This window comes from Schistocerca nitens, chromosome 5 (assembly GCF_023898315.1).
Source record: "Schistocerca nitens isolate TAMUIC-IGC-003100 chromosome 5, iqSchNite1.1, whole genome shotgun sequence".
Lineage (NCBI taxonomy): Eukaryota > Metazoa > Arthropoda > Insecta > Orthoptera > Acrididae > Schistocerca > Schistocerca nitens.
Window position 1 is genome coordinate 723704505 of NC_064618.1, and position 27396 is coordinate 723731900.

Below are 27396 nucleotides of genomic sequence, written 5' to 3' on the forward strand. Positions count from 1 at the left end.
CAACCAAGTCAAATTCAAAGAACAGAGTGGAACAACCGACAAGAGGTGCACAAGTCACACACAATCCTAAAAACAGATTGCACCGTATATATAAATAGTTAACAGCATCTCCATGTCCAATAAGAGCTTAAAGCTAGGTACCTCTTCAAGGGACCTACACCCTCCGTTAAGAGGCAGCGCACAGTCTGTATGGAAGGATCTTAATTGTGGTCCCTCTCTTTTGAGCCCAACCCGACGGATACCTATGGTAGATCGGGGAAAACCACCGCTCAGGCTGTGTTGCTGGCGGGGCCGGAAGGTGCTAACTGCCACACCACGTATCATTGTAAGTCTCATTGGTTCAGTGTGAACTGTTTGTACAACCAACCTACACAGCCTATACCTCAACCTCCACTATACTAAGAACCTCTCATCTGAAGCTTAAAGTTGGGCACCTCTTCAAGGGACCTACGCCCCCCTGGTAAGAGGCGGCGCACGTCCTGGATGGAAGGATCTTAATTGTGTTTCCTCTCTTTTGAGCCCAACCCGACGGATACCTATGGTAGATCGGGGAAAACCACCGTTCAGGTCGTGTTGTCGGCGGGGCCAGGAGGTGCTTGCGCCTGATGTACTCTACTAGGAGCCTTGCAGGCTCAACACAAACCGTTAGCGTCATTACCTTATTACTTTTACCACGAGTACCCTTTCATTAGCAACTTTGAGCCAAGCACAAAATCAGTTACCTCTCTATTGTATATCGTAAATAGTTTAGCAGGCTGGACATGGAGGTCTTAGTCTTAGTTTCTAGCTTTAACGTACCATAATCTCTTCTAGTTAAGGTAGTTTTTAGGATGGTAGATGTTAAAAGCATGGTGAGCAACGGCCAGCGTCTTGAGGGTCATTCCAAGACCCGGGCCGCCGCCCACAACCAGGTGACGGGCCATATTATACCTATAACTTCTCTATTCAGTTCTCTTCCTTCCTTCTCTCTAAATATTAATTTCGTTTTGTTTATTAATATCTTACTTGATTTTGTATTAGTTATAAGTTTTTCTAATGCTGCACAAAAAAAAAAAGATATGAAATGGATCTAAACAGAGCCCGCCTCCACGTGGCGGGACACGGGCAACGGTGTGAGTGGGGACGGGAGCCGGTGTGGTGTTACTTTCAGTCACTGCGGACCCCGGACCCAGTCACAGCGGCTAAGTGGCAATATACGACCCACCATAAGAAATCAGACGGTGGGTCATAAAATATAAGCAGCTAGTGAAAAAAAAAAAAAAGTGTCCTTAGGTTAGTTAGGTCTAAGTAGTTCTAAGTTCTAGGGGACTGGCGACCTGAGATGTTAAGTCCTACAGTGTTCAGAGCCATTTGAATGTGAACCATTTGCGAAACGAGGCAGGCCGTAAGTAACAAACAACACCTAAAGGAAGAACCAGCTGCTGGTTTCCAACTGCCCTACCAAACGCGGAAGACTGTGAGCAGACTGCGAACTGGAGCGACGCAGTGCAAACAAAATTTGAAGCGGTGGGGCTACATTACTGGAGATGCAACATGCGAACGTGGAGAACTTGAAGATATCTGTATCTGTATCGTGCGAAAAGTGGCAATTGACCCTGAATAAAGAGAAGTTATTCACATGAATAATAAAAGAAATCCGCGAAATTTCGTTTATGCGATAACTCACTCAACCCTGAAGGCTGTAAATTCAACTAAATACTTAGGGATTACAATTATAGATAACCTAAATTGGAACGATCACATAGATAGTGTTGTGAGTAGAGTAAACCAAAGACTGCGATTCATTGGCAGAACACTTGAAAGGTGCAACAGGTCTACTAAAGAGACTTCTTACACCACGCTTGTCCACCCTATTCTGGAGTACTACTGTGCGATGTGGGATCCGCATCAGATGGGACAGACGGATGACATCGAAAAAATTCAGAGAAGGGCAGCACGTTTAGTATTATCGCGAAATAGGGGAGATGGTGCTACAGACATGATACGCGAATTGGAGTGGCAATCATTAAAACGAAGGCGTTTTTCGTTGCGATGGGACCTTCTCATTAAATTTCAGTCACCAGTTTTCGCTCCCGATTGAGAAAATATTCTGTTGACACCCACCTACATAGAGAGAGATGATCATCACGATAAAATAAGAGAAATCAGGCCTCGCACAGAAAAATTTAACTGCTCGTTTTTCCCGCGCGCCGTTCGAGCGTGGAACGGTAGAGAGATAGCCTGAAGATGGTTCATTGAGCCCTCTGCCGGGGACTTTATTGTGAATAGCAGAGTATGCACGGAAATGTAGATGTACACATAGTGTACACCTCTTGGTATGGCCGAAGTTGCCTGAGACCTGCACGCTCTGCCGAAATTAACTGAAGCCTCCATGCTGGTGTACTTGGTTTCAGCAAATGTCCCAGCAATCAAGACTGCCTAATTTTTGCTCACAAAATCAGTTTGACATGTAACAATTCTAATGCCTATGTTTTAGATATTGTATTGTATTGGATTATTTTGCAACTCGTGAATAACTGTATTTTACTGTTTTGGACACGAAAATAATCGAAACTGTTAACAGGAAATTTATTTCTACATCTCTCTTTCGTAGGTCAGAGTGACTACCGACAATTTATTTGTACAGTATTCCATTTCTGTATTTATTAAATCTTAAGTAAACTATTCGTAAGAAATGGCAACTTACGAGCTTCTGATTTTAACAAGTTATACAAAAATGGTACACAAAGCATATTCACAACTGCTTGTCTTCTTGGGCATAAAAACGTGACTGGAAACTGACAATAGGCCACACACTATGTAATCCGCTAAGGTGTCATTGCTGCACCAGTTACACATCCCCTTCACAACAGATATACCTTCCCCAGGGAAGCGTCCTGGGACCTCTGCTGTTCCTGATCTATATAAATGACCTGGGTGACAATCTGAGCAGTTCTCTTAGGTTGTTCGCAGATGATGCTGTAATTTACCGTCTAGTAAGGTCATCCGAGGACCAGTATCAGTTGCAAAGCGATTTAGAAAAGATTGCTGTATGGTGTGGCAGGTGGCAGTTGACGCTAAATAACGAAAAGTGTGAGGTGATCCACATGAGTTCCAAAAGAAATCCGTTGGAATTCGATTACTCGATAAATAGTACAATTCTCAAGGCTGTCAATTCAACTAAGTACCTGGGTGTTAAAATTACGAACAACTTCAGTTGGAAAGACCACATAGATAATGTTGTGGGGAAGGCGAGCCAAAGGTTGCGTTTCATTGGCAGAACACTTAGAAGGTGCAACAAGTCCACTAAAGAGACAGCTTACACTACACTCGTTCCTCCTCTGTTAGAATATTGCTGCGCGGTGTGGGATCCTTACCAGGTGGGATTGACGGAGGACATCGAAAGGGTGCAAAAAAGGGCAGCTCGTTTTGTATTATCACGTAGTAGGGGAGAGAGTGTGGCAGATATGATACGCGAATTGGGATGGAAGTCATTACAGCAAAGACGTTTTTCGTCGCGGCGAGATCTATTTAGGAAATTCGTCACCAACTTTCTCTAAAAATGGTTCAAATGGCTCTGAGCACTATGGGACTTCACATCTATGGTCATCAATTCCCTAGAACTTAGAACTACATAAACCTAACTAACCTAAGGACAGCACACAACACCCAGCCATCACGAGGCAGAGAAAATCCCTGACCCCGCCGGGAATCGAACCCGGGAACCCGGGCGTGGGAAGCGAGAACGCTACCGCACGACCACGAGATGCGGGCCAACTTTCTCTTCCGAATGCGAAAATATTTTGTTGTGCCCAACCTACATAGGTAGGAATGATCATCAAAATAAAATAAGAGAAATCAGAGCTCGAACAGAAAGGTTTAGGTGTTCGTTTTTCCCGCGCGCTGTTCGGGAGTGGAATGGTAGAGAGATAGTATGATTGTGGTTCGACGAACCCTCTGCCAAGCACTTAAATGTGAATTGCAGAGTAGTCATGTAGATGTAGATGTAGATATACCTCTACATAAATACTACACCCCGTAACGTTCTTTTAAAAAATAAAGCTTAAAGATTACTTCTAATGAGTGTCTGAACTGAGGACTGGATACAAAGCTCGAATTGTCGTGTAGCTTGTTGCAACCGCAAGTGGTGTACTTACCCTGTGTTATTGCTGGCAAAAACCGCGCGGGAATAGCCGAGCGGTCTAGGCGCTGCAGTAATGGAGTGTGCGGCTGGTACCGGCGGAGGTTCGAGTCCTCCCTCGGGCATAGTGTGTGTGTTTGTCCTTAGGATAATTTAGGTTACGTAGTGTGTAAGCTTAGGGACTGATGACCTTAGCAGTTAAGTCTCATAAGATTTCACACACATTTGAATGTTTTTTTGTTGGCAAAACTTTATACGAATCGATTGGGCAATGCAACTCCAATACCAATAAAGAAATACAGTCACTGCAAAATACATCCAGCACCTTAGGCACTGAACCCTATGGCTCTGTTAAAAACTAATAACTTTGGTCCCTGTGCACATAACAACTGAACTAAATTGTCAGCAACGGCGGAATGATATATATATATATATATATATATATATATATATATATATATATATATATATACGCTAACTACAGGCTGAGCAGTACGCAATGGTGGCCATAATACTTCAAATGCACATAAAAATCTTTTGTCTGGGCTGGTAAATGAAAACATTTAAGATAAATCCAACTTCCTTAAAAAATATATGACCTGGACTGGGAGGCGGTACTGATTACAGTGAATTACTAACACCGAGGTTTTGCAAAAGTATATTGCAAGTTAACTTTGGCTTTTCAAAAACATCTGACAACTGAAGTTACATTACTCACAGTTGATTCACAAACACTGAGATTTAAACAGCAAGTATTATCTAACTTCATTAATCCAACATAGATGCTAATCATCAAATTACATATAGCTCTGTTGACAAATTTTAGAAACATTACAAAAGTGAAATATGTAACTAGCATTTTTATCAAAACGGTTTACGTTCGTTCTGGCGTTACTCAACAATTACAAATTATCAGCCAACTCATCTATACTAAAGCGCTGGCAAAAACAAAAATCATAATTATTTAACATCTCTACCTTGGTTGCGAAAACTTCTGCTTCCAAGTTCAACAATATTGACATACCTACATTAATCTAACACTTGGTGGGTTCACATAGCACACCACAAAAACTGCCTACTCCATCGTCTTCCCGTCAGAGACAGCTACCTATAAATGTGCGCCAAGCGCTCTCTTACTCCAACTCTATAATGATCTCAGACCGGAAGCAGTGTATCTGGTTCTGCGGTCCTACACAGTCAGCAATATAAAGCCTATCAAAGACATACATCGTTTATAAAATCATATTCGGACGCCACATACTAACGTGCCCCAGTAGACTCCTTTCAACCCCTCATAGGAAATTCGCAATATCTTCATCTGTGAACTAACTAACTTTGTGTTTTGCCACGGCAGGTCTTGTCATGGGGGAAGCCTCGTCAGAGAGGTCCACCGCATGAGAGTCTAGGGAAGTGATTCCAGTGGTGGTTTCCCCTTACCTTCCACTGATGATGATGAAATGATAATGAGGACAACGCAACACCCAGTCCATGAGCGGAGAAAATCTCCGACCCAACCGGGAATCGAACCCGACCCCCATGGCATGACAGACCGCAGCGCTGACCACTCAGCTATCGGGGCGAACTCGTCTATTAAGAGCGAGTCAGTAACGTGTACCATAATAACCTACCGAGAAGGGTGGCTAATGAGACAAAGGACTTGCATTTGATCGAAGGGCGGTTCAAATCCCCATTAGGTAATTTAGATTCAGGTTCTCCGTGATTTCTTTTAATTGCTAAAGATAAATGCAAAGATATTTCCTTAACGAAAGACACAACCGATACCCTTCACATCCTTACCCTATCCGGCCTTCATCTCCGTCTCTAACGGCTCATCGTTGACGGGGTTTTAGATTCTAATTTTTCATCCTAACTATTAATAACATATCAGCAATGTGGCGCAGTAGTTACCACATTAGACGTTTAAAATGAAGCAGCAGTTTGAAGATCTCCTTCTGAAAGTGTTGATTTTAATTTTGTGTGCTATTCCTGAATAATAGCAGGTTATGAGCGACATGGTCGCTTCATAAAGGTCTCTGACGGTTGAGCCTATGTCCTTGTCGACATTCCAGATTCCCAGTGCTTCGTCTTTAACAATCTCAATGTTGATGTGTTGTTCAACCGTCTTTCCTGGTGAACACCGAAAATGAAACTTAGTATCCTGTGCCATAACATTGGCAGAGCTTTTTGGAATTTAGAAGTACACTACTGGCCATTAAAATTGCTACACCAAGAAGAAATGCAGATGATAAACGGGTATTCTTTGGACAAATATATTATACTGGAACTGACATGTGATTACATTTTCACGCAATTTGATTGTATAGATCCTGAGAATTCAGTACCCAGAACAATCACCTCTGGCCGTAATAACGGCCTTGATACGCCTGGGCATTGAGTCAAACAGAGCTTGGATGACGTGTACAGGTACAGCTGCCCATGCAGCTTCAACACGACATCACAGTTCATCTGGCGTATTGTGACGAGACAGTTGCTCGGCCACCATTGACCAGACGTTTTCAATTGGTGAGAGATCTGGAGAATGTACTGGCCAGGGCAGCAGTCGAACATTTTCTGTATCCAGAAAGGCCCGTACAGGACATGTGGTCGTGCATTATCCTGCTGAAATGTAGGGTTTCGCAGGAATCGAATGAAGAGTAGAGCCACGGGTCGTAACACATCTGAAATGTAACGTCCACTGTTCAAAGTGCCGTCAATGCGAACAAGAGGTGACCGAGACGTGTAACCAATGGCACCCCATACATCACGCCGGATGATACGCCAATATTGCGATGACGAATACACGCTTCCAACGTGCGTTCATCGCGATGCGACCATCATGATGCTGTAAACAGAACCTGGACTCATCTAAAAAAATGACGTTTTGCCATTCGTGCACTCAGGTTCGTCGTTGAATACACCATCGTAGGCGCTCCTGTCTGTGATGCAGCGTCAAGGGTAACCGCAGCCATGGTCTCCGAGCTGATAGTCCGTGCTACTGCAAACGTCGTCGAACTGTTCGTGCAGATGGTTGTTGTGTTGCAAACGTCCCCATCTGTTGACTCAGGGATTGGGGCGTGGGTTCATGATCCATTACAGCCATGCGGATAAGATGCCTGTCATCTCGACTGCTAGTGATACGAGGCCGTTGGGATCCAGCAAGGCGTTCCGTATTACCCTCCTGAACCCACCGATTCCATATTCTGTCAACAGTCATTGGATCTCGACCAATGAGAGCAACAATGTCGCGATACGATAAACCGCAATCGCGATAGGCTACAATCCGCCCTTTATCAAAGTCGGAAACGTGATTGTACGCATTTCTCCTCCTTACACGAGGCATCACAACAACGTTTCTCCAGGCAACGCCAGTTAACTGCTGTTTGTGTATGAGAAATCGGTTGGAAAATTTCCTCATCTCAGCATGTTGTAGGTATCGCCTCCGGCTCCAACCTTGTGTGAATGTTCTGTAAAGCTAACCATTTGCATATCACAGCATCTTCTTCCTGTCGGTTAAATTTCGCGTCTGTAGCACGTCATCTTCGTGGTGTAGCAATTTTAATGGCCAGTAGTTTAATTTTCAGGTAGCGAATAGTTTCAACTTAATTATAATAATTATTTGAGTTAACTAGAACTGCATGCTAATTGGGCTGTGGTTAGTAACAGATAACGTTTTGCATCTACAGCAAAATGTTTGACATTTGATCTTGACAATATCGTGCTGACAGGACGGGCATTGACAGTCGAGAGCCACTGTCGGTAATTTCAACACTGCAAAGGATCAACCCTACAAATCTAGGTAGACTCAAGACATTTAGATGGGAACTGTTTTCAGGGTATTTTACAATTGTGAATCTCTCGAATATCAATAAAATATGGAAATTAAAAGCAGAGGGTCAACATTAAAGTGCAAGAGGAATTCCACTGCTAAGCACGCTCTGGAAATCTTAGTTTAATATTTACCTAAATGGCACTCCTTTCCCTGCTACAGACAAACACATTCTTCTGTTACCATGACCGTGGCAGCGTCGGACTTGCTGTATTATGGGACAGGTGGGACGGTTACAGACAAGAAACAGAACTGTAATTACTTTAACCGTTCAATTCCTGTACTGTTCCTGGCTGGGATTAACGTGCCTTAGTTTTTGACCCATGAAATAACACACGCGTTCAATTGGGTTGAAGTTAGGGCCATTTCCATCGTCGAGATGCCCGCTGAATTAAGACGACCTCGGACGATCTGGGTGTTGTGAGGTAAAGTGTTGTCCTGCACCAGTGTGAAGCACATGCACACACTGCAACCTGTAGAATGGCATATGGTTCCGCTATTTCATCCTGGTAGCGCTGGGCGTTCAGGAGTGGAGGCGGTACAATGACTAGGGGTGTTTTCCTGGTTAGCTTGATGGCTTCCCAAATCATGACAGATGCTCCCGCAAATGTAGTCTGCAGTGAAATGAGGTCTGGATGTTTCCGTGCCTCCGCATGTTCTTGCCAAACATGAATCATCCTATCATGGCCGTCCCTGGAGAAGGGTGACTCACCTCTGACGAGCACATGATGCCAATACTATCCCACTGCACATGCTGTCTGATAAAGTGCAATCTAGCCATACAACGTGCAACGTGAGCACCTATGTTGACTTATGCAGACAGTTGCTCAGTTCCTGCAACCGTTGCGGAGCTGACTACACTGATACCACTAAACAAACAGCAGCTGCATGGTGATTGGCTAAAGTCCAAGCATTTGCTTGTCGGTCCCAGACTGCTTGCCGCCCTATAATGCAATTCTCCTGGTGTAGTGCGATGGCGACAGCCTTGACCTAGATGTGGCGTAATAAGGCCTGCCTACATCTACATCTACATCTACACCTACATCTGCGTACATACTTTGCCGTTTGGTGAGTGGCAGTGGGTATCCTGTACCACTACTAGCCATTTCCTTTTCTGTTCCACTAGCAAATAAAAGCGAGGGAATCGACTCACTGTATGCCTCCGTATGAGGCCTAATTTCTCTAATCTTTTCTTAATGGTCCTTGCACGAAATGAAACCTGGTGGCAGTAGAATTTTCTGCAGGCAGCCTCAAATGCCGGTTCTCCAAATTTTCTCAATAGTGCTCTTCGAAAAGAACGTCGCCTTCCCTCCAGTGATTCCCACTTGTGTTCCAGAAGCATCTCCATAATAGATGCGTTTTGTTCGAACCTACCGGTAAGAAATCTAGCAGGCCACCTCTGAATTGCGTCGATATCTTCCTCCAATCCGTCCTGGGGCGCATCCCAAACACTCGAACAGTGCTCAACAATGGGTAACACTACTGCGATCTCCATTGCAGATGAGCCACACTTTCCTTAAATTCTCCAATATACCAAAGTTGACCATTAGGCTTCCCCACTATAGTCCTTACATGCCATTCCATTTCATATTGCTCTGCAACGTTACGCGTAGATATTTAATAGACGTGACTGTGTCAAACAGCACGCTACTAATACCGTATTCAAAGATATAGTTTTGTTATCCCTATTCATCTGAATTTACTTACATTTTCTACATTTAGACCTAACTGCCGTAAATGCACCAACTAGAAATTTTGTCTAAATCATCTTACATCCTCCTGAAGTCATTCAACAATGACACCTTCCCACACACCACTGCATCATCAGCAAACAGTCGCAGATAACTGCTTAACCTGTCCGCTAGATCATTTATGTATATAGGAAATAACTGCGGTTGTATCAAACCTGGGGCACTCCTGACGATACCCTTGCCTCTGATGAACGCTTGCCGTCGAAGACAACATACTGAGTTCTGTTAGGTAAGAAGTCTTCGAGCCACTCACATTCCTAGGGACCTATTCCGTATGCTTGTACCCTCTTTAAAAGTTGGCAGTGGAGCACCATGCCAAATCCTTTACGGAAATCTAGGAATATCGAATCCGTTGCCCTTCATCGCATGATCTGATGAGGGGGATAGTTGAATTTCGCACTAGCAATGCTTTTTAAAACCGTGTTGATTTGTGGACGGAAGCTTTGACCCCTTACGGAAATTTATCATATTCCAACTGAGAACAAATTCAAGAACTGCGCAACAAACCGATGTTAAATATACTGATCTGTAATTTTGCGGGTCTGTTCTTTTACCCTTCCTGTACACAAGAGTCACTTGTGCTTTTTTCCAGTCGCTTGGGACTCTGGGCTGGGCGAGAGATTCGTGATAAATCCAAGCTAAATAAAAAGCCAGTGCTGTAGAGAATTCCTTGTAAACCAGAACTGGGATTACATCAGAATCTGGCGACTTATTTGCTCTTAGTTCTTTCAGTTGTGTCTACACATTAGCAATGCCTATAACTGTTTCTTCCATATGGGAGTATGTCTTATGGTCAAACGACAGTATGTTTGTGCGATTCTCCAACGTGAACGATTTCTTAAACGCGAAATTTAAAACGTCTTACTGCCACACCAGACTGGTCAACGAGTGAGTGGATGGGAGCCTTAGACCCGCTTAGCGATTTTGCGTAGGACCAGTATTTTGTCGGGTTGTCGGCAAGATCTATCGTCGAATGTTTAGATATTCTAACTACATGAAAGATTAGTGTCTTATAGTTTGTATGATATAGGCTAGGAAATAAGTTTTGCAAGTCATTCGAGAGTAATGACCAGAAAGTGTCGCGTGTTCCGTGTGGAATCTTGAGCAACTAAACTAATTGTGGAGGCACTACTGTGCGTTAGATAACTACTAGTAGTATTGTTCGACGGCACGTGGTTTGCGATAGACGCGTTCCACAAAGTTTTAAATATAACTTGCTGCGTTTTTTTCTAATATGTCATGATCTTGTTGAGTGTTCCGTTACAGTACCAACATTGGTGTGCTTAGTTGCTTCGTTACATTGCCTTGTTCTGTATTTGCTTTCAGTATTCTCGTCGTAGTTTTGATATAACTTGTGTGTTCAACACGCGTCTGCGCGTTTTTTTAAACAATGTGTGCTGATCACGTATGGCTTCAGGAATGCCGTTTTGTTTCCTAGCTGGTTCCGAGGAACATGTGCCTTGTTCGTCGCCTTATAAGAAAATTTGGTATACTTGCCCGTGTACTTACATCACGGACATTTACCTATTAATTAAGTTGCGCCCACGTGTTGCCTTACGACCAACCACCTTGTGTTCGTTGTCGTCATCATTCACTTTTCTCTGTGGCTCCCTCGAGGTCTCATGTGCAAAGTCCTACAGTGAGAGCTTTTATCATTTTTTAGTGATGTCTAGAGCGCTGGTTACTACTAAAGCCACTGCTGTGTGCTGGGGTTTACTGTTACTGTTGATCAGCCTAGTGACAGTTAGTTGATCATGCCAGTGCCCATTTAGTTATTTTATCAGGCTAGTGTCTGCCTACTTATGAAGGGGTCGAGTACCCGCTCTAAACTAAATATCTAACTTTAGCCATGTTTAGTGCAGGTTACTTCAATCATATTTTACCATAAGTACCTACTGGCACAGTATTAAGTGACGTCAACCCCAGTGAAGTTAATAAATGAGTGATCTGTATTAAGTAGCTGAGGGGTGTAATTTAGAGAGCGGCCGCTACTCGCCCAGCCCTGTTGGCTTTCCACTTAATGTTAATGAGACACTTGGCGCCTGCGTGGATGGAAATTTGTTGAGATTTCATGTCACCTACACTGCTGATCCCCTATGGATATCCACGACGGTCAAGCCTTGGGGTACACCAAGGATATGCAATTATCGCTCTTGACGCTGTTCAACAGCGACATGAAGAACTTTACTCGGTTCTTGGCTGCATGGCTTAAACGGGGGGCCTCTTTTGGCGGTACCGCTAACATCCACGAAGCCGTCTGTCACTTTTTTTTTCGATCATCAGTCTTCTGACTGGTTTGATGTGCCCCACCACGAAATCCTCTCCTGTGTCAACCTCTTCATCTCAGAGTAGCACTTGGAACCTACGTCCTCTATTATTTGCTGAATATATTCCAATCTCTGTTTTCCTCTACAGTTTTTGCCTTCTACAGCTCCGTCTATTACCGTGGAAGTCATTCCCTCATGTTTTAACAAATGTCCTTTCATCCAGTCCCTTCTCCTTATAAGTGTTTTCGACCTATTCAAAACGAAAAAAAATGGGTTCAAATGGCTCTGAGCACTATGGGACTTAACATCTTAGGTCATCAGTCCCCTAGAACTTAGAACTACTTAAACCTAACTAAGCTAAGGACATCACACATCCATGCCAGAGGCAGGATTCGAACCTGCGACCGTAGCAGTCCCGCGGTTCCGGACTGCAGCGCCTAGAACCGCGCGGCCACCGCGGCCGGCATCGACATATTCCTTTCCTCTCCGATTCTGCACAAACCTCCTCATCCCTTACCTTATAAGTCCACCTAACTTTCAACATTCGTCTGTAGCACCACATCTCAAATACTTTTATTCTCTTCCTTTCCCCACGCGGCTGCTAAGGTCGCAGGTTCGAATCCTGCCTCGGGCATGGATTTGTGTGATGTCCTTAGATTAGTTAGGTTTAAGTAGTTCTAAGTCTAGTGGACTGATGACCTCAGATGTTCAGTTCCATAGTGCTTAGAACCATTTGAACCGTCTTCTGTTCCGGTTTTCCCACAGTCCATGTTTCACTACCATACAATGCTATACTCCAGATGTACATTCTCCGGTATTTCTTCCTCAAATTAAGGCCGATATTTGATGTTAGTAGACTTCTCCTGGCCAGGAATGCCCTTTTGCCATTGGTAGTCTGCTTTTGATGTCCTCCTTGTTCCGTCCGTCACTTGTTATTTTGCTGCCTAAGAAGCAGAATTCCTTAACTTCATCCACTTCGTGACCATCGATCTTGATATTAAGTTTCTCGCTGTTCTCATATAGAGTAGAGTCTCGATTATCCGACCTAAACCGGCCGCGGCAAAGTCGGATAAGCGGTAAGGTCGGATATCACGGAAAATAATACAAGAAAAACACAAAAATTAAATTAAAGTAGGCCAAATGAGTTTAACATTTAATATAATACAAATCAGATTAGACTGAATAGATATTTACTGTGTGAAGAAGTTAGTAATTGTCTTTTTTTGCCTGCTGTTTGCCGTTTTTTTGCCGCTAAATCACGTAGTCTCTTAAGAAGTAAAACCTCGGTAGGCGATGTTGCCTCCAGTTGCTCTACATATTTTCGGATCTTCCAAAACAGCCGAGGTTGCTAGCTGAGAACACCACTTCTCAAATTCACTGCGGTTCCTTTTACAGTATCCATCTGTTGTTTTCCCGACGTTATAATCTTGCGCCACTTTTAATAAAGTTTCATTATTGTCTATTCTTTTTTAAAGCTTTAAGTTTTTCTTCCATTGAAACTACCTCCTTTTTCCGTTTTGAAGCCATTACCACAAGTTTTTGCAATAAACAAAGTGCAACACGTCCACTTCCACTACAGAACTAAGTTAGCACTGAGGAGTGAGGAGTAGCAGATGGCGACAGTGAACTGAGTATCAACAAACAAGACGTTAGTCACTTACCTGTCGTCGGCTGGCGCACGGCCGGCGCGGTGAGAGGGTCGGGTCGGATAACCAAAGATCGGATAATAGAGGCTCTACTGTATATTACTTCTCATTACCTTCGTATTTCTTCGATTTACTCTCAATCCATACTCTGTACCCATTAGACTGTTCATTCCCTTCGGCAGATCCTGTAATTCTTCTTCACTTTCACTCAGGATAGCAATGTCATCAGCGAATCATATCATTTATATCCTTTCGCCTTCAATTTTAATTCCACTACTTAGCTTTTCTTTTATTTCCGTCGTTGCTTCCTCGATGTACAGACTGAACAGTAGGCGCGAAAGACTACTTCCTTGTTTTACACCCTTTTTATTACGAGCACTTCGTTCTTGGTCGCCCACTCTTATTATCATCTCTTGGCTGTTGTGCATACTGTATATGGCCCCTATTTTTCTCAGAATTTCGAACATCTTGCACCATTTTACATTGTCAAACGTTTTTTCCTGGTCGACAAATCCTAAAAATGGTTCAAATGGCTCTGAGCACTATGGGACTCAACTGCTGAGGTCATTAGTCCCCTAGAACTTAGAACTAGTTAAACCTAACTAACCTAAGGACATCACACACATCCATGCCCGAGGCAGGATTCGAACCTGCGACCGTCGCGGTCTTGCGGTTTCAGACTGCAGCGCCTTTAACCGCACGGCCACTTCGGCCGGCGACAAATCCTATGAACGTATCTTGATTTTTCTTTAGTCTTGCTTCCATTATTAACCGCAACGATGAATAGTCTCTCTCTTGCCTTTACCTTTCTTAAACCCAAACTGATCGTTATCTAGCTCAGCCTTAATTTTCTTTTGCATTCTTCTGTATATTATTCTTGTCAGCAACTTGTATGCATGAGATGTTAAGCTGATTATGCGATAATTATCGCACCTATCAGCTCTTGCCGTCTTCGAATTTGTGTGGATAATGTTTTTCCGAAAGTCCGATGGTATGTAGCCAGACTCATGCATTCTACACACCAAGGTGGATAGTCGTTTTGTTGCCACTTCCCCCAACGATTTTAGAATTTCTGATGGAACGTTATTCATCCCTTCAGCCTTATTTGATCTTAAGTCCTCCAAAGCTCTTTTAAATTCTGCTTCTAATACCGAGTCCCCTATCTCTTCTAAATCGACTCCTGTTTCTCCTTCTATCACATCAGACAAATCTTCCCCCTCATAGAGGCTTTCAATGTATTCTTTCCACCTATCCGCTCTCTCGTCCGTTGCACTCTTAATGTTATCACCCTTGCTTTTAATGTTGTTTTGACTTTCCGTATGCTGAGTCAGTCCTACCGACAATCATTTCTTTTTCGATTTCTTCACGTTTTTTAAGCGGCCATTTCGTCTTAGCTTCCCTGCACTTCCTATTTATTTCATTCCTAAGCGACTTCTTTTTCTGTATTCCTGAGTCTCCCAGAACATTTTTGCACTTCCTCCTTTCATCGATCTGTTTAATTATATCTTCTGTTACCCATGGTTTCTTCGCAGTTACCACTCTTTGTGGCTATGTTTTCTGTTATCGCCCTTTTTATGGGTGCCCATCCCTCTTCAACTGTACTGCCTACTGAGCTACTCCTTACTGCTGTACGCATAGCCTTAGAGAACTTCAAGCGTATCTCGTCATCCCTTAGTATTTCCGGATCCCACTTCTTTGGGTATTGATTCTTTCTGATTAATGTATTAAACTTCAGCCCACTCTTCATCATTACTGTGCGGTGATCTGAGTCTACATCTGCTCCTGGGTACGCCTTACAATCCATATCTGATTTCGAAATCTCTGTCTGACCATGATGTAATCTCACTGAAATCTTTTCGTATCACCTGGTCTTTTCCAAGTATACCTCCTCCTGAGCGGAGTATTCGCTATTACTAGCTGAAGTTTATTAAAGGACTCAATTAATCTTTCTCCTCTCTCATTCCTTGTCCCAAGCCCATACACTCGGTAACCTTTTCATCTACTCCTTCCCCTACATCTGCATTCCGGTCCGCCATGACTATTAGATTTTCTTCTCCCTTTACTTACTGTATTAGTCTTTCAATATTCTCATACACTTTCTCTCTCTCTTCATCCTCAGATTGCGACGTCGGCATGTATACCTGAACTATCGTTGTCGGTGTTTGTTTGCTGTCGATCCTGATAAGAATAACCCTATCACTGAACTGTTCACAGTAACACACCCTCTGCCCTACCTTCCTATTCATAACGAATCCTACTCCCGCTATACCATTTTTAGCTGCTGTTGATATTACCCTATACTCATGTGACCAGAAACCCCTGTCTTCTTCCCACTTCACTTCACCGACCCCTACTGTATCTAGATTGAGCCTTTGCATTTCCCTTTCCAGATTTTCTAGTTTCCCTACGACGTTCAAGCTACTGACATTCCGCGCCCCGACTCGTAGAATGTTATTATTTCGTTGATTATTCAATCTTTTTCTTACGGTAACCTCCCGCTTGGGACTCCCCTCCCGGAGATCTGTTTGGGGGACTATTCCGGAATCTTTTGCAGAAGGAGAGATCATCATGACACTTCTTCAATTACAGGCCACATGTCCTGTGGATACACGTTATGTGTCTTACTGCAGTTGTTTCCATTGCCTTCTACATCCTGATGCCGTTGATCATTATTGATTCTGCTGCCTTCAGGGGCGGTTTCCCACCCCTAGGACAAGAGAGTGCCCTGAACCTCTGTCCGCTCCTCCCTCCTCTTTGACGAGGCCATTGGCAGAATGAGGGTGACTTCTTATGCCGGAAGTGTTGGGCCGCCAATGCTGACCATTAATCAAAATTTAAGCAGTGGCGGTATTCGAACCCGGGACCGAAGACGTTTTGATTATGAAACAAAGTCGCAACCTTTTCTTTTTTTCATTTTGTTCGTTGTTGATTGATGTGTTTGGTCGTTGAGGAAGTCACATGACATCCAGTCAAGTTCGTTTTGTTGATCCTTGCACTCAGTTTTTTTTTATTACAGAGGCCAACCAGCTCTCTGTCCGAACACGCTGAGCTACCGTGTCGGCATTACTTCAAGACCAAGGGTTCTGCTGGCATGTGCTTACTTTTATTACTAACTGCGCACGTGGAAAATTCTTAAGTATGTAACTTCTTAATTGTGAATGCTACTTTTGAACCATTGTGTATGTTTCTATGACGTTTAACGTTTATTGAATGCCATGCCAATTAAGTTTTAGTACAACGCTCAACTGAATATTTTGACGTGATTTTAAGTGTCTTCATCCAGTTGTGCTGTTTCTTGAAGGGAGATAAAGTTGTTTGCACGCATACGTTTCAAACTAAGAGGGCTTCCGTTTTCCGTTCATCCTATACTCTTACCAGTTGAGGGGCGTGTGCCGTCTTTGCTAACTGCGCCGCGACAGTTGAGACGGATGGGTTATCACTTTGGGCGTCCATCTCTTTCCAAGGACGTCAGGTGTCCAACTTTGCGTCGGGTCTGAAGATTCTGTTGTAATGATAACTGAGTTTTAAAAAAATTAAATAAAGGATGGAAAAATAAATGTGTGTCAGCTCAATTTATCCTCAGTCGGAAACAACCTAGTGCTCCACTCCACAACCACGTCCTGTCCTTTTTCAGTAACGTTGTAACTCAACACCCTTTTTGCGTCATTAGTCTTCTGACTGTTCTGATGTGGCAAGCTAAAAATTTATCTCCTGCTCCAAACTCTTAATCTCAGAGCAGCACTGGCAACCAACGTGCTCAATAATTTATTGAATATATTCCCGTCTTCTCTCTCTTCCTCTACAATTTTACCCATTACAGGGCCCTTAAGTACCATCGACGATGTTCTTTTATGTCTTAAGACATGACTTATCTTAACACACGACCTTTCATCTGGATATTGTTTTCCGTAAGTTCTTCTCTTAGTCAATTCTGCGGAGAGTACCATCTTTTCTTAACATTTCAGTCCACCTAATTTCCAACAGTCTTTTATAGCACCACATCTGAAACGCTTCGATTCTGTTCTTTACTTGCTTTTCTACAGTCCATGCTTCACTACTGAGCAAATACTGTGCTGCAAACGTACATTCTCACAAATTACTTGTTCAAGTTAAATGCTGATATTTGATACTAGTAGGTTTTTGAGAGGAATGTTATCTTCATCTGTGCTGGTTTGCTTTTTTTTTATGTCCTCCTTGCTTCGTCCATCGTGTTATTTTTCTTCCAAGGTAGCAGATCTCCTTCACTTCGTGGTCTCATATTTTGTTATTTATCACAAATTTCCTTCCTGCTACTCCTCATAAATTTCGTCTGTCTTTGGTCGACTCTGAATCCACATTCTGTGTTCGTTAGACTGATCCTCCAGTTCTTCCTCACTTAAACTGAGGATAGCAATGTCACAACGATAACCCTATTTTTCAATCTTTTTCCCAAACTGTTCTTTTCATACGATCATTGCTTATTCAGTTTTTAGATTCAACAGTGGGTGTGAAAGAGTAGATTTTATCTTTGATTCATATCCGTTCTAGTCCTAGCACTTGATCGCCCTTTCTTACAAACCGCCCTTGGTGCTTGTACATAATGCACGTTACCTGCGTTTCCCTGTAATTTGTATCATTTTTCCTGGGAATTTAGTAAATCTTGCATCATTTTACATCGTCCAATCTCTTTTAGAGGTCGCCACATCCTATGAATCTGTCTTCTTTTTTCTTAAGTTATGCCTCCATTATCAAGTACAACGCCAAAATTGCTTTTCCGCTGAGTTTACCTGTTCTACAGCCGTAAAGTGTGTGTGTGTGTGTGTTTGGGGTTTACGGGCGCTAAACAGCGGGGTCATCAGCGCCCATACAGCCGTAAAGCTAGCTTCCGCTGAGGTTATCCTAGCTGTTGCTCTGTCGGGAGATCGCTGATCACAGCCAACGTGATAGGCGTGTAGCGTTGTATGGTAGGAAGCACGCTGTGAAGATAGTGACCGGGAGCACAAATGTTAGGCTCGTTATGGAGCCCCATAGGCAGATAGCGTTCTGGGCGAAAAGAAAACCAATGTACAGTCGGTATCTCAGCGGTGGAGGCAGCTCACCAGAGATGTGGATCGGACCTTGAATGCTGCTATTGGGAGTGCAGGGTGCTGTCGTTTCCAAGTTGTGGCTCACGTCGGCACCAACGACGCCTGTCGCTTTGGTTCTGAAGCCATCTTTGGTTCACACAGGCGGCTCGCGGAGCTGCTGAAGGCTGCTGGTCTCGTGGGCAGGGTGCAAGTGGAGCTCGCAATTTGCTGCATTGTTCCAGAGTCGATCGGAGTCTTCTGGGGCCGTGTGGAGAGTTCGAATGAAAGGCTTTGTCGATTCTGTGATGGTCTTGGCTGCGGCTTTCTGGACCTGTTTTAAGGGGTGGGGAATCGTGGGACTCCCCTTGATAGGTCAGGGGTGAACCACACAAAGGAAGCAGTCACTCGGGTAGGAGAGTGTTTGTGGATTGCACAGGTATTTTTGTAGGTTAGGCACTCGTTGAGGCTCTCTGATGAACACTCGCCAGGCGACTGACTGGTAGCGAAACCAGACCACGTTCAGAGTAAAGACACTTGGACTGTCAAGCCTTCATCAATAAAATGTCGAAATATTCGTAAGAAAGTTCTCGAATTTACTGCCCTCCAGGAAAGTTCTGACGCTCAGTAATTCTCGGGACCGAGAGATGGGTGAAATCCAAAGCAAGAAGCTCTGAGACATTTAGCGATTCATGGAACGTAAATCGAAAAGATCGGTTAGACGCCATAGGAGAGGGTGTGTTCATTGCAGCTGACAGAAATATTGTCCCTACTGAGATCGAATTTGAGTCTTACGATGCAGTTATCCAGTCCTATATAACTGGTCTAGGCCAAAGTGGAACCATTCACACGTGGATCACTTAACCAGGAACACAATCGCTAACCAAACTCGCTACAAACCAACGCTGACAACATTATGTCGGTGTCTGCATCAGGCAACGAACCCTAACCTGGTGCCGATAGAACATGACCGATGCTAGCCATTACTTTCAGATTTCGAAATAAGTTACCAAGCAATATGGTACCGAAATGAAACAATTCAAAACATTTCCACTGCCAGGTGCATAAAGCGTAGGATTTAACACTGTCGAGTTCGTTGCAAGTGATCGAACTCACAACGCGAAAATCGCATACAGCATTCCAGTGGATTGCGCAACCCAGATCTCAATGTACAGCTGACAATACTAAGCATCGGAAATAAACTTTCAAGTACGAAACCTCCCAACGTTCCGCACGTATGGCAAACCTAAACGTCCATTAGGAACAGGAGGTCGCGCTGGAAAGCTTGCCAAGCGATCAAAACGATTTCATTTGACATGTGGCCGTTCCCTGGCTGCAACACACAAGCTCATTGGTGAAAAACATGAGGCCGACACAGAGTTAATAACTATTACTGCAAGCGGCTCGCACACAAATCAAACGAAACACGTATTCCTAACCAATAACCAGGCGTCGTTTGGTAAACCACTCCCAGTGGGGCCAACGTATTTCAGAACATGTCATCATGATACGTGAAGAACAGAAATACACACTACATTCACTGCTAACCAAGGGGGACGTTAGGTTGCCGGTTCCTACAAGAAACAGATTTTACTACAGACAGTAGAGAGTACGAATTAGTCCGATGGTTACAACATTCGACGAATGATTAACCACGATCAAACAACAGAACAATATACTAGAAGCACTTCAGCGACACGTAACTACACTGTACTGTCCATGAAGGTACAAGGCAGAGCCTGTAACAACAGCCTCTAAATGCATGACTTCAGACCTTGGCGATGCTATCTCTACAGCTGCAAGAGGTGGCCCATAGAACTAGCTAGTTCCACTTTATGCCACTGGAGAGAAGAACCGGTCTCTGGGCGTTGCACGCCTCAGATCGCAGAAACAGCGGCCACAGAGGGTCACATTGACACCAGCGCCATACATGCCATAAGAGAGGTTTCAAAAACACCGGAGGGCAGAGTCACGTGGCAGAGTTATGGAGGTTCTTTCGGTACATCCGACCAAGGCATCCAAGGACATTAGTACGTGAAGCTTTCTCACATAGGACGCAAGTGAATGGCCGTTGTTTACCCCTGATTTAAAAAAATCCGATTACATTCGTAAAAATTATGCGAGGTCATGTGAACGGGTTGCAGGAAGAGGGGAATAAAGTCGATGTCATAGACTCAGCCACTACTGTGGTCTCCAACGTTTTCAATACAGGTGGACGTAGAGAGAAGGCTCCGGTCGTTAGTCATGGAGATGCTCCTCCCACACCCCGTATCGAACAACTAACAATTCTTTTGGTACCATATCCCTCCCCCCCCCATCCCCACCCTCCTACACACCCCTGCTTCACCTGTTCAGTTCAAAGAAGCTATGTAGGGAGAAAAATTATCGAAGCCGCTCTGTATGAGAACAAATGTCTCAGATTCTACCGTCGTAATTACTGCAAGAGATGAATGTTGGAGAAAGCAAGTAATTTTCCTGATTCGTATTGGAAAGTGTGTTCCTGCGGTATTGAGAGCGTGTGTAGCATCTTTCTTGTAACGTCTCACGTGATAACCTTTAGTTTGTTGAGTATTTCTAGGTCATTCTCGCCCTGACTGAACAAACCGTTGTTGACAGATCTTCTTTCTGGCTTGCCTCTCTCGTCAGTGATGGTTTCCTGACCGAAAAATTAAACAACTGTCCGAACGAAGTTCTCTTCTTGAGCAGATTCTTTAGCATTTTTCTTTAGCATTTGAACTCAGGAGTCTGTCTCGCACTAGGCAAATTTTATGTAGTCATTCTACCTTAAATCGCTAGGGAAAGATACTCTTTCTTACTTTATGGCTGTCCGACAGTACAGTCAAACAAAATCAGATGTTTTCTTACGTTGATGTGGAATTCCTTTTTGTACAATAATTATGTGCCAGCGCTGGAAGCAATAGGAGCATTAGCTGGTACATATCTCGTTACGGATACTGAAAACATTTAATTCCTCTTCATTATTTTTTTTATGTCCGATCAGCTGTATTTACTGTCTTGCACTAACTGCATTCAGTTTCAAACCGCATGCGCTAATGTGAAATTAATGCGACCGCGGTGAGCACGTTGGCGTGTGTGTGTGTGTAAAAAAGAGAAGTAGTAAAATATTCCGAGCTACTATGCCTTGGTCCAATGTATTTCTTGGATGAATCGAACGTTTCATCGCCATCTGCACAGCACATGTTCAATGTGGGTTGTAGCGACTACGAACGGACGAGTTACACTCTGGCTCGCTACAAACTGCAATAAAAGTTCGTGTCTGACTGTTCCCACGGAAAGGAGCGACGTCACATCTTTTTAAAAAAAAAAAATAATAAACGTTAGCACGATTGACCTTTGTCTGTTGCCGTAGTATGCTCACTGTGAAAGACTGGTATACATTTTATTTATGCATCGGAATTCAGATACCATTTCCTTTTACATCACCATCCTTCCCCGCCCCCCTCTCCATTCCCGTTAAAATTATTGGCGTATTTTACTGTCTCTATAGCTCCTCTGTATGGCCTGCCACGAGCGAGTTTCATGACGCTAATAAAAACTACAGTCCTCTTTGAAGATGGCCAAGTGGTTCTAGTCGCCCCAGTCCGGAACCGCGCTGCTGCTAAGGTCGCAGCTTCTAATCCTGCCACTGGCAAGGATGTGTGTTATGTCCTTAGGTTAGTTGGGTTTGAGTAGTTCTAAGTCTAGGGGCTGCTGACCTCAGATGTTAAGTCCTATAGTACTTAGAGCCATTTGAACCATTTTCTTTGAAGACGTCCTCCACAGATGGGGACGAAACGTTGGGATTCTTCACGAACTTCACTTGACCAGGGCGGGGGTGTCGTTTACTGTAACGATTCTTACGTAATTTAGGTACACTGGGCTCTGCAATATTTCATAAGCATTTTTTTTTTAACTAGAAGCTGGATTTCACACGTCGGCGATTGTGAAATTGGTGGTGATTGTCACCGGGTAGTGGCTCTGTCTCAAAAATAATGTTTTTAAGGTTCTTTGATGAAGTACTGTTGGAAGACTGAAACTGAAATTTGAGCCTGCATTTCTTCATTTTATAATCTTCCGTTTTAGTCCCATTACGATCAACAAGCACGTGGACAGGGGACTTTGAACCGTCGACTGATGTCAAGTGGGTCATAAATGTCTTAGGGTTTTGTGCTAAGCCTGCGGGTAAGATACTCCTAATGAACTGACTGAACACTTCTCGCGTAGCAGTCCTCCCGCAAGTCTTGAATTCATTCAGCTTTTGTTTCCATCCAGGATTCAGCGTCGTTAGAGCCTGCCATGAAGCTGTATGTAGCCTCGGACAGCCGTGCAAGTGAGCTAATCGTGTTTTGCCTTCGTTGTGGAGACAAAACGAAAGCGTTGCGGCATTAGGTGTTCCAGAAATACGACACTATAGGAAAAGTCCGAGGGTGTGCAGCCAGCGTGCTGCGTGGCCGTTGCGAATGCTCTTAGCAGGTGCGTGGCGGCTTGCAACGGCCGCCGGACCCTGCCCGTGGCCGCTGCTATCTGTGTGTCTGCATGCCCGCTTCCTGTTGCGCGTGAACGCTGTCGTGCGTTTTGCCCGCCCTTCGCTTCTTGTTTGTGCTTAAAATATTAATATAAAATTTTAATTTGATATGTCTGATGTGCTGACTGTTGAGGCGCTTTTAATTAAAAATTGCATTACGCGCATCAAAATTTTTTGCTCGTGTAAGCGGAGGGAGCTGTCGACCTGTCACGATGAACTAAATAAAGAATCAAAGCACCTGAGGCTGCACCAGCATATAATCAAAATTTGCGCTGCTTTAGCGGCGCCGCGTCGCTGTATGTTAAATGAGGGAAGCGAAGCCCCAGGTGACGCCGCGCTGTTGCCAGCAGCTGGCTACGGGATGCACAATGGCGAACGGGCGTTTCTCTGCGTCCAGCTTTTACGTAAGCAAAATGTGCCTCCCAGTCATTTCGACAGCAGTGCGGAAACAAATCTGAAACAAACTCCGGAATAGTCTCCTTCTTAAATTCCTCTAATCATTATCAACAAATTTTGTGAAATAAGGGTAGAACATAAAGAATGAAATTATGTGTTAAAAGGCGACTATTTCTATACGGAAGGGAGACTGAGCAGCGGTTAAGGTACTTGACTAGAATCCGGAAGCAGCGGAGTTTGAATTTCTTTACGGTCGTCTAGATATAGGTTTACATAAAGATTTCTAGACTCATGCGCGGGGTGGAAGCAGAGCTAACTTTTTGCAGCATAATTTCTGGAACCGATTGCGATCCTGTGGTTGGCTGCCGAGTGGAATGATAAGCATAGGCTCAGATGAGTCTGTGACGCTGTTAGATGCAGTTTGCTCGATCTCCGTTATCAGATGGAGAATTGTAGGGCTCTTGTAATCGGTCACGAGTGCACTACACGCAGCAACTGACTAAAAGGGTAGTATAGTAGGTATGAAATGCACTACTTTTTTTCTTTTTTTGACCCCTCCACAGACGCCATAAGCTACATTGTGATTCCTTAGATGGAACAAGAACTGCTCCATTAATGACGGAGAGTAACATTCTCTATGCTAGAAAGGAGAAAGACCATGTTAATATGCTATTAGTTCGCTACAAGAGCGGCCATTGAAAGGAGTGATAGAGGAAATAGAGAAGATTCAAACGGCGCTTTTCTTCACAGTTTCGTTCAATAAGCGTGAAAGCACCATGAATATGCTAAACCAACGAAAAGACGTTGTGCATTGACCTGAGGTTTAGTAATAGAATTCCCTGCATTGCTTCCTCCCTCGTACATTTCGGAAAAAGACAATGCAGGTATAAGTACAGAGATTAGATCTCACACAATGGCTTACCTGATACGTCTCAACAACTGTTGGAATAGTTAAAAAAAAAAGAAAGCACGAGAAAGGTGGTCCCACATATTTCGTCATTTGTCATTTCATGCTTTATTGCTTAACAGGCCGGCCGCTGTAGCCGATTGGTTCTGGGTGCTTCAGTCCGTAACCGCGCTGCTGCTACGGTCGCAGGTACAAATCCTGCCTCGGGCATGGATGTGTGTGATGTCCTTAGGTTAGTTAGTTTTAAGTGGTTCTAAGTCTAGGGGACTGATGACCTCAGATGTTAAGTTCGATAGTGGTTAGAGCCATTTGAACCATTTTTTGCTTAACAGTTATTATGATTACAAATTAAAAACCTTGTCAAAAGTAAATATCAACGCTCATAACAATTTAAAGAACTTAAACAGAATCAGTTCATTAATAAAAGACTTTAACAATTTATACCATGAAGAACACGGTGTAAGACCAGGAATACACATAAGTCACCAAATACATGAAATTAAGTGTGACTACAAGCTGCTTCAACAAACTGAGTTTTAGCAGTACAATGAATTACAAATGACTGCCACTAAACGTACCAACAAGTCCCAAGCATGGATAATACTTTAAACAAATAGCCAACGCGCACCCATAATATGGAAATGATAACAACTCATGCCACTGACTGGCTGCTCGGAGGCCCTTAACAATTAACAAACCTTAATAAAATATCTTAATCAATTAAATATACAATATCAGAAAATACAAGAAATGCTGCAATGCCGTACAATTTAAACGAGACTCCCGGCTGGTACACACTAGCAGAAACATTAATAATGACCCTCAAGTAAATATATAATCCCTCAAAATACAAGAAAGGTGACAAAATACAGTAACCACCACCTGAGCACACCGGCAGCAACCACGCAAGTTTGACATGAATGGAGTTAGCTATGAATGTGGACAAAAAAACTCAACAGTTCATACTAATAAGTAAAAGCCTTTACAACTTAACACGCTCCAGAACTAGCAAAACAGGTCCTGTGAGATTTAAGATAAATTGTCAAAGGGCAAATATAGTTACAAGGAACTTCGGACTTGCAGAGCACACCTTAAGGCTTGTGTGCTTAACTCTCAATATTTGAATAGATCAAGGGTTCCGGAATTAACTGGGCGACATTCCGCAGTGGCACGTGCAAAAACGATCAGATCTACTTAACTTGAGCTAACACGAGGTAGCTGAAGAGGTGCCTGCCTGCGGGCAAACCTTGACGTCTTGCGACGACGGAACCGTCTCTGCTCAGGACCCAGGAAACAGGTAAACGTCGTCCGCTGCCTGAACTACCCTCCCAACATGCATCAGAAAGGGAACAGTAATCTTCCCAAATAAGGCTACAAACGACAATATCTGAGATGTAGAAAACGTTAACTTATTGCGGTAGTGGCTACGTATGCATGTCACGAGCTTGATGCTCCTTCAAAACGGTTCAAATGGCTCTGAGCACTATGGGACTTAACTTCTGAGGTCATCAGTCCCCTAGAACTGAGAACTACTTAAACCTAAGGACATCACACACATCCATGCCCGAGGCAGGATTCGAACCTGCGACCGTAGCGGTCACGCGGTCCCAGACTGTAGTGCCTAGAACCGCTCGGCCACCTATGGCCGGCTTGACGCTCCTTAATAGCACGTGAAAACTGAAGACGTGAATTATAATCATCTGCAAATCTGAATACCAGGGCATACCCCCTTCTGACAGCCGGCCGCGGTGGTCTAGCGGTTCTGGCGCTGCAGTCCGGAACCGCAGGACTGCTACGGTCGCAGGTTCGAATCCTGCCTCGGGCATGGGTGTGTGTGATGTCCTTAGGTTAGTTAGGTTTAAGTAGTTCTAAGTTCTAGGGTACTTATGACCTAAGATGTTGAGTCCCATAGTGCTCAGAGCCATTTGAACCATTTTGAGCCCCTTCTGACAGTGCATTGCCTCCGACACAGACTATATTGCAGTCCCAACTACATTAACTCAATTTACAACAGAAAGTGTTCACACACTTGCAGTGAATATGATCTGGAACAAACAGATTAAAATCAATTACACTGACCGTTGACCATCCACACAATCACTCAGAGGTACAATGAACATGATGAGTCTTATTCAACTTTAACAGAAACTTGGACTTACGACAACAGTTACCAATTAAAAATCAACACTTAGCTCAGGTGGTTCGATGAACCCTTTGCCAGGCACTTAAATGTGATTTGCAGAGTATCCATGTCGATGTAGATAGACATAGTTCGATGAAACCTCTGCCAGGCGCACTTAAATGTGAATTGCAGACAATCTATGTACACTCATGCTCATAAATTAGGGACAATGCTGATACATGGCGATACAACTCTCTGGTGGGCGGTTTGCAGGTTTAAATCACCTCGGGGTATGTCTATGTGGTGCATTTGACCTGCGGTCGTAGCACGGTGGTATTGGTGCATGTCAGAGTGCGGTGCACCGAGTAAGTGTGCAGAAGTTTTCAGACGTGCTAATGGTGACTGTGTGTTGAAAATGGCTCAAAGAACACATATCGATGACGTTATGTGAGGTAGAATACTAGGGCGACTGGAGGCTGGTCAAACACAGCAGGTCATACAACGGGCCCTCCGTGTGCCACAAAGTGTGATCTCAAGATTATGGCAACGATTCCAGCAGACAGGAAACGTATCCAGGCGCTAAGGTACGGGACGTTCACAGTGTACAACACACAAGAAGACCGATATCTCACCATCAGTGCCCGCAGACGGCAACGGAGTACTGTAGGTACCCTTGCTCGAGACCTTACCGCAGCCACTGGAACAATTGTCTCCAGACACACAGTCTACAGACGACTGAACAAACACGGTTTATTCGCCCGGAGACCCGCAAGGTGCATTCCACTGACCCGTGG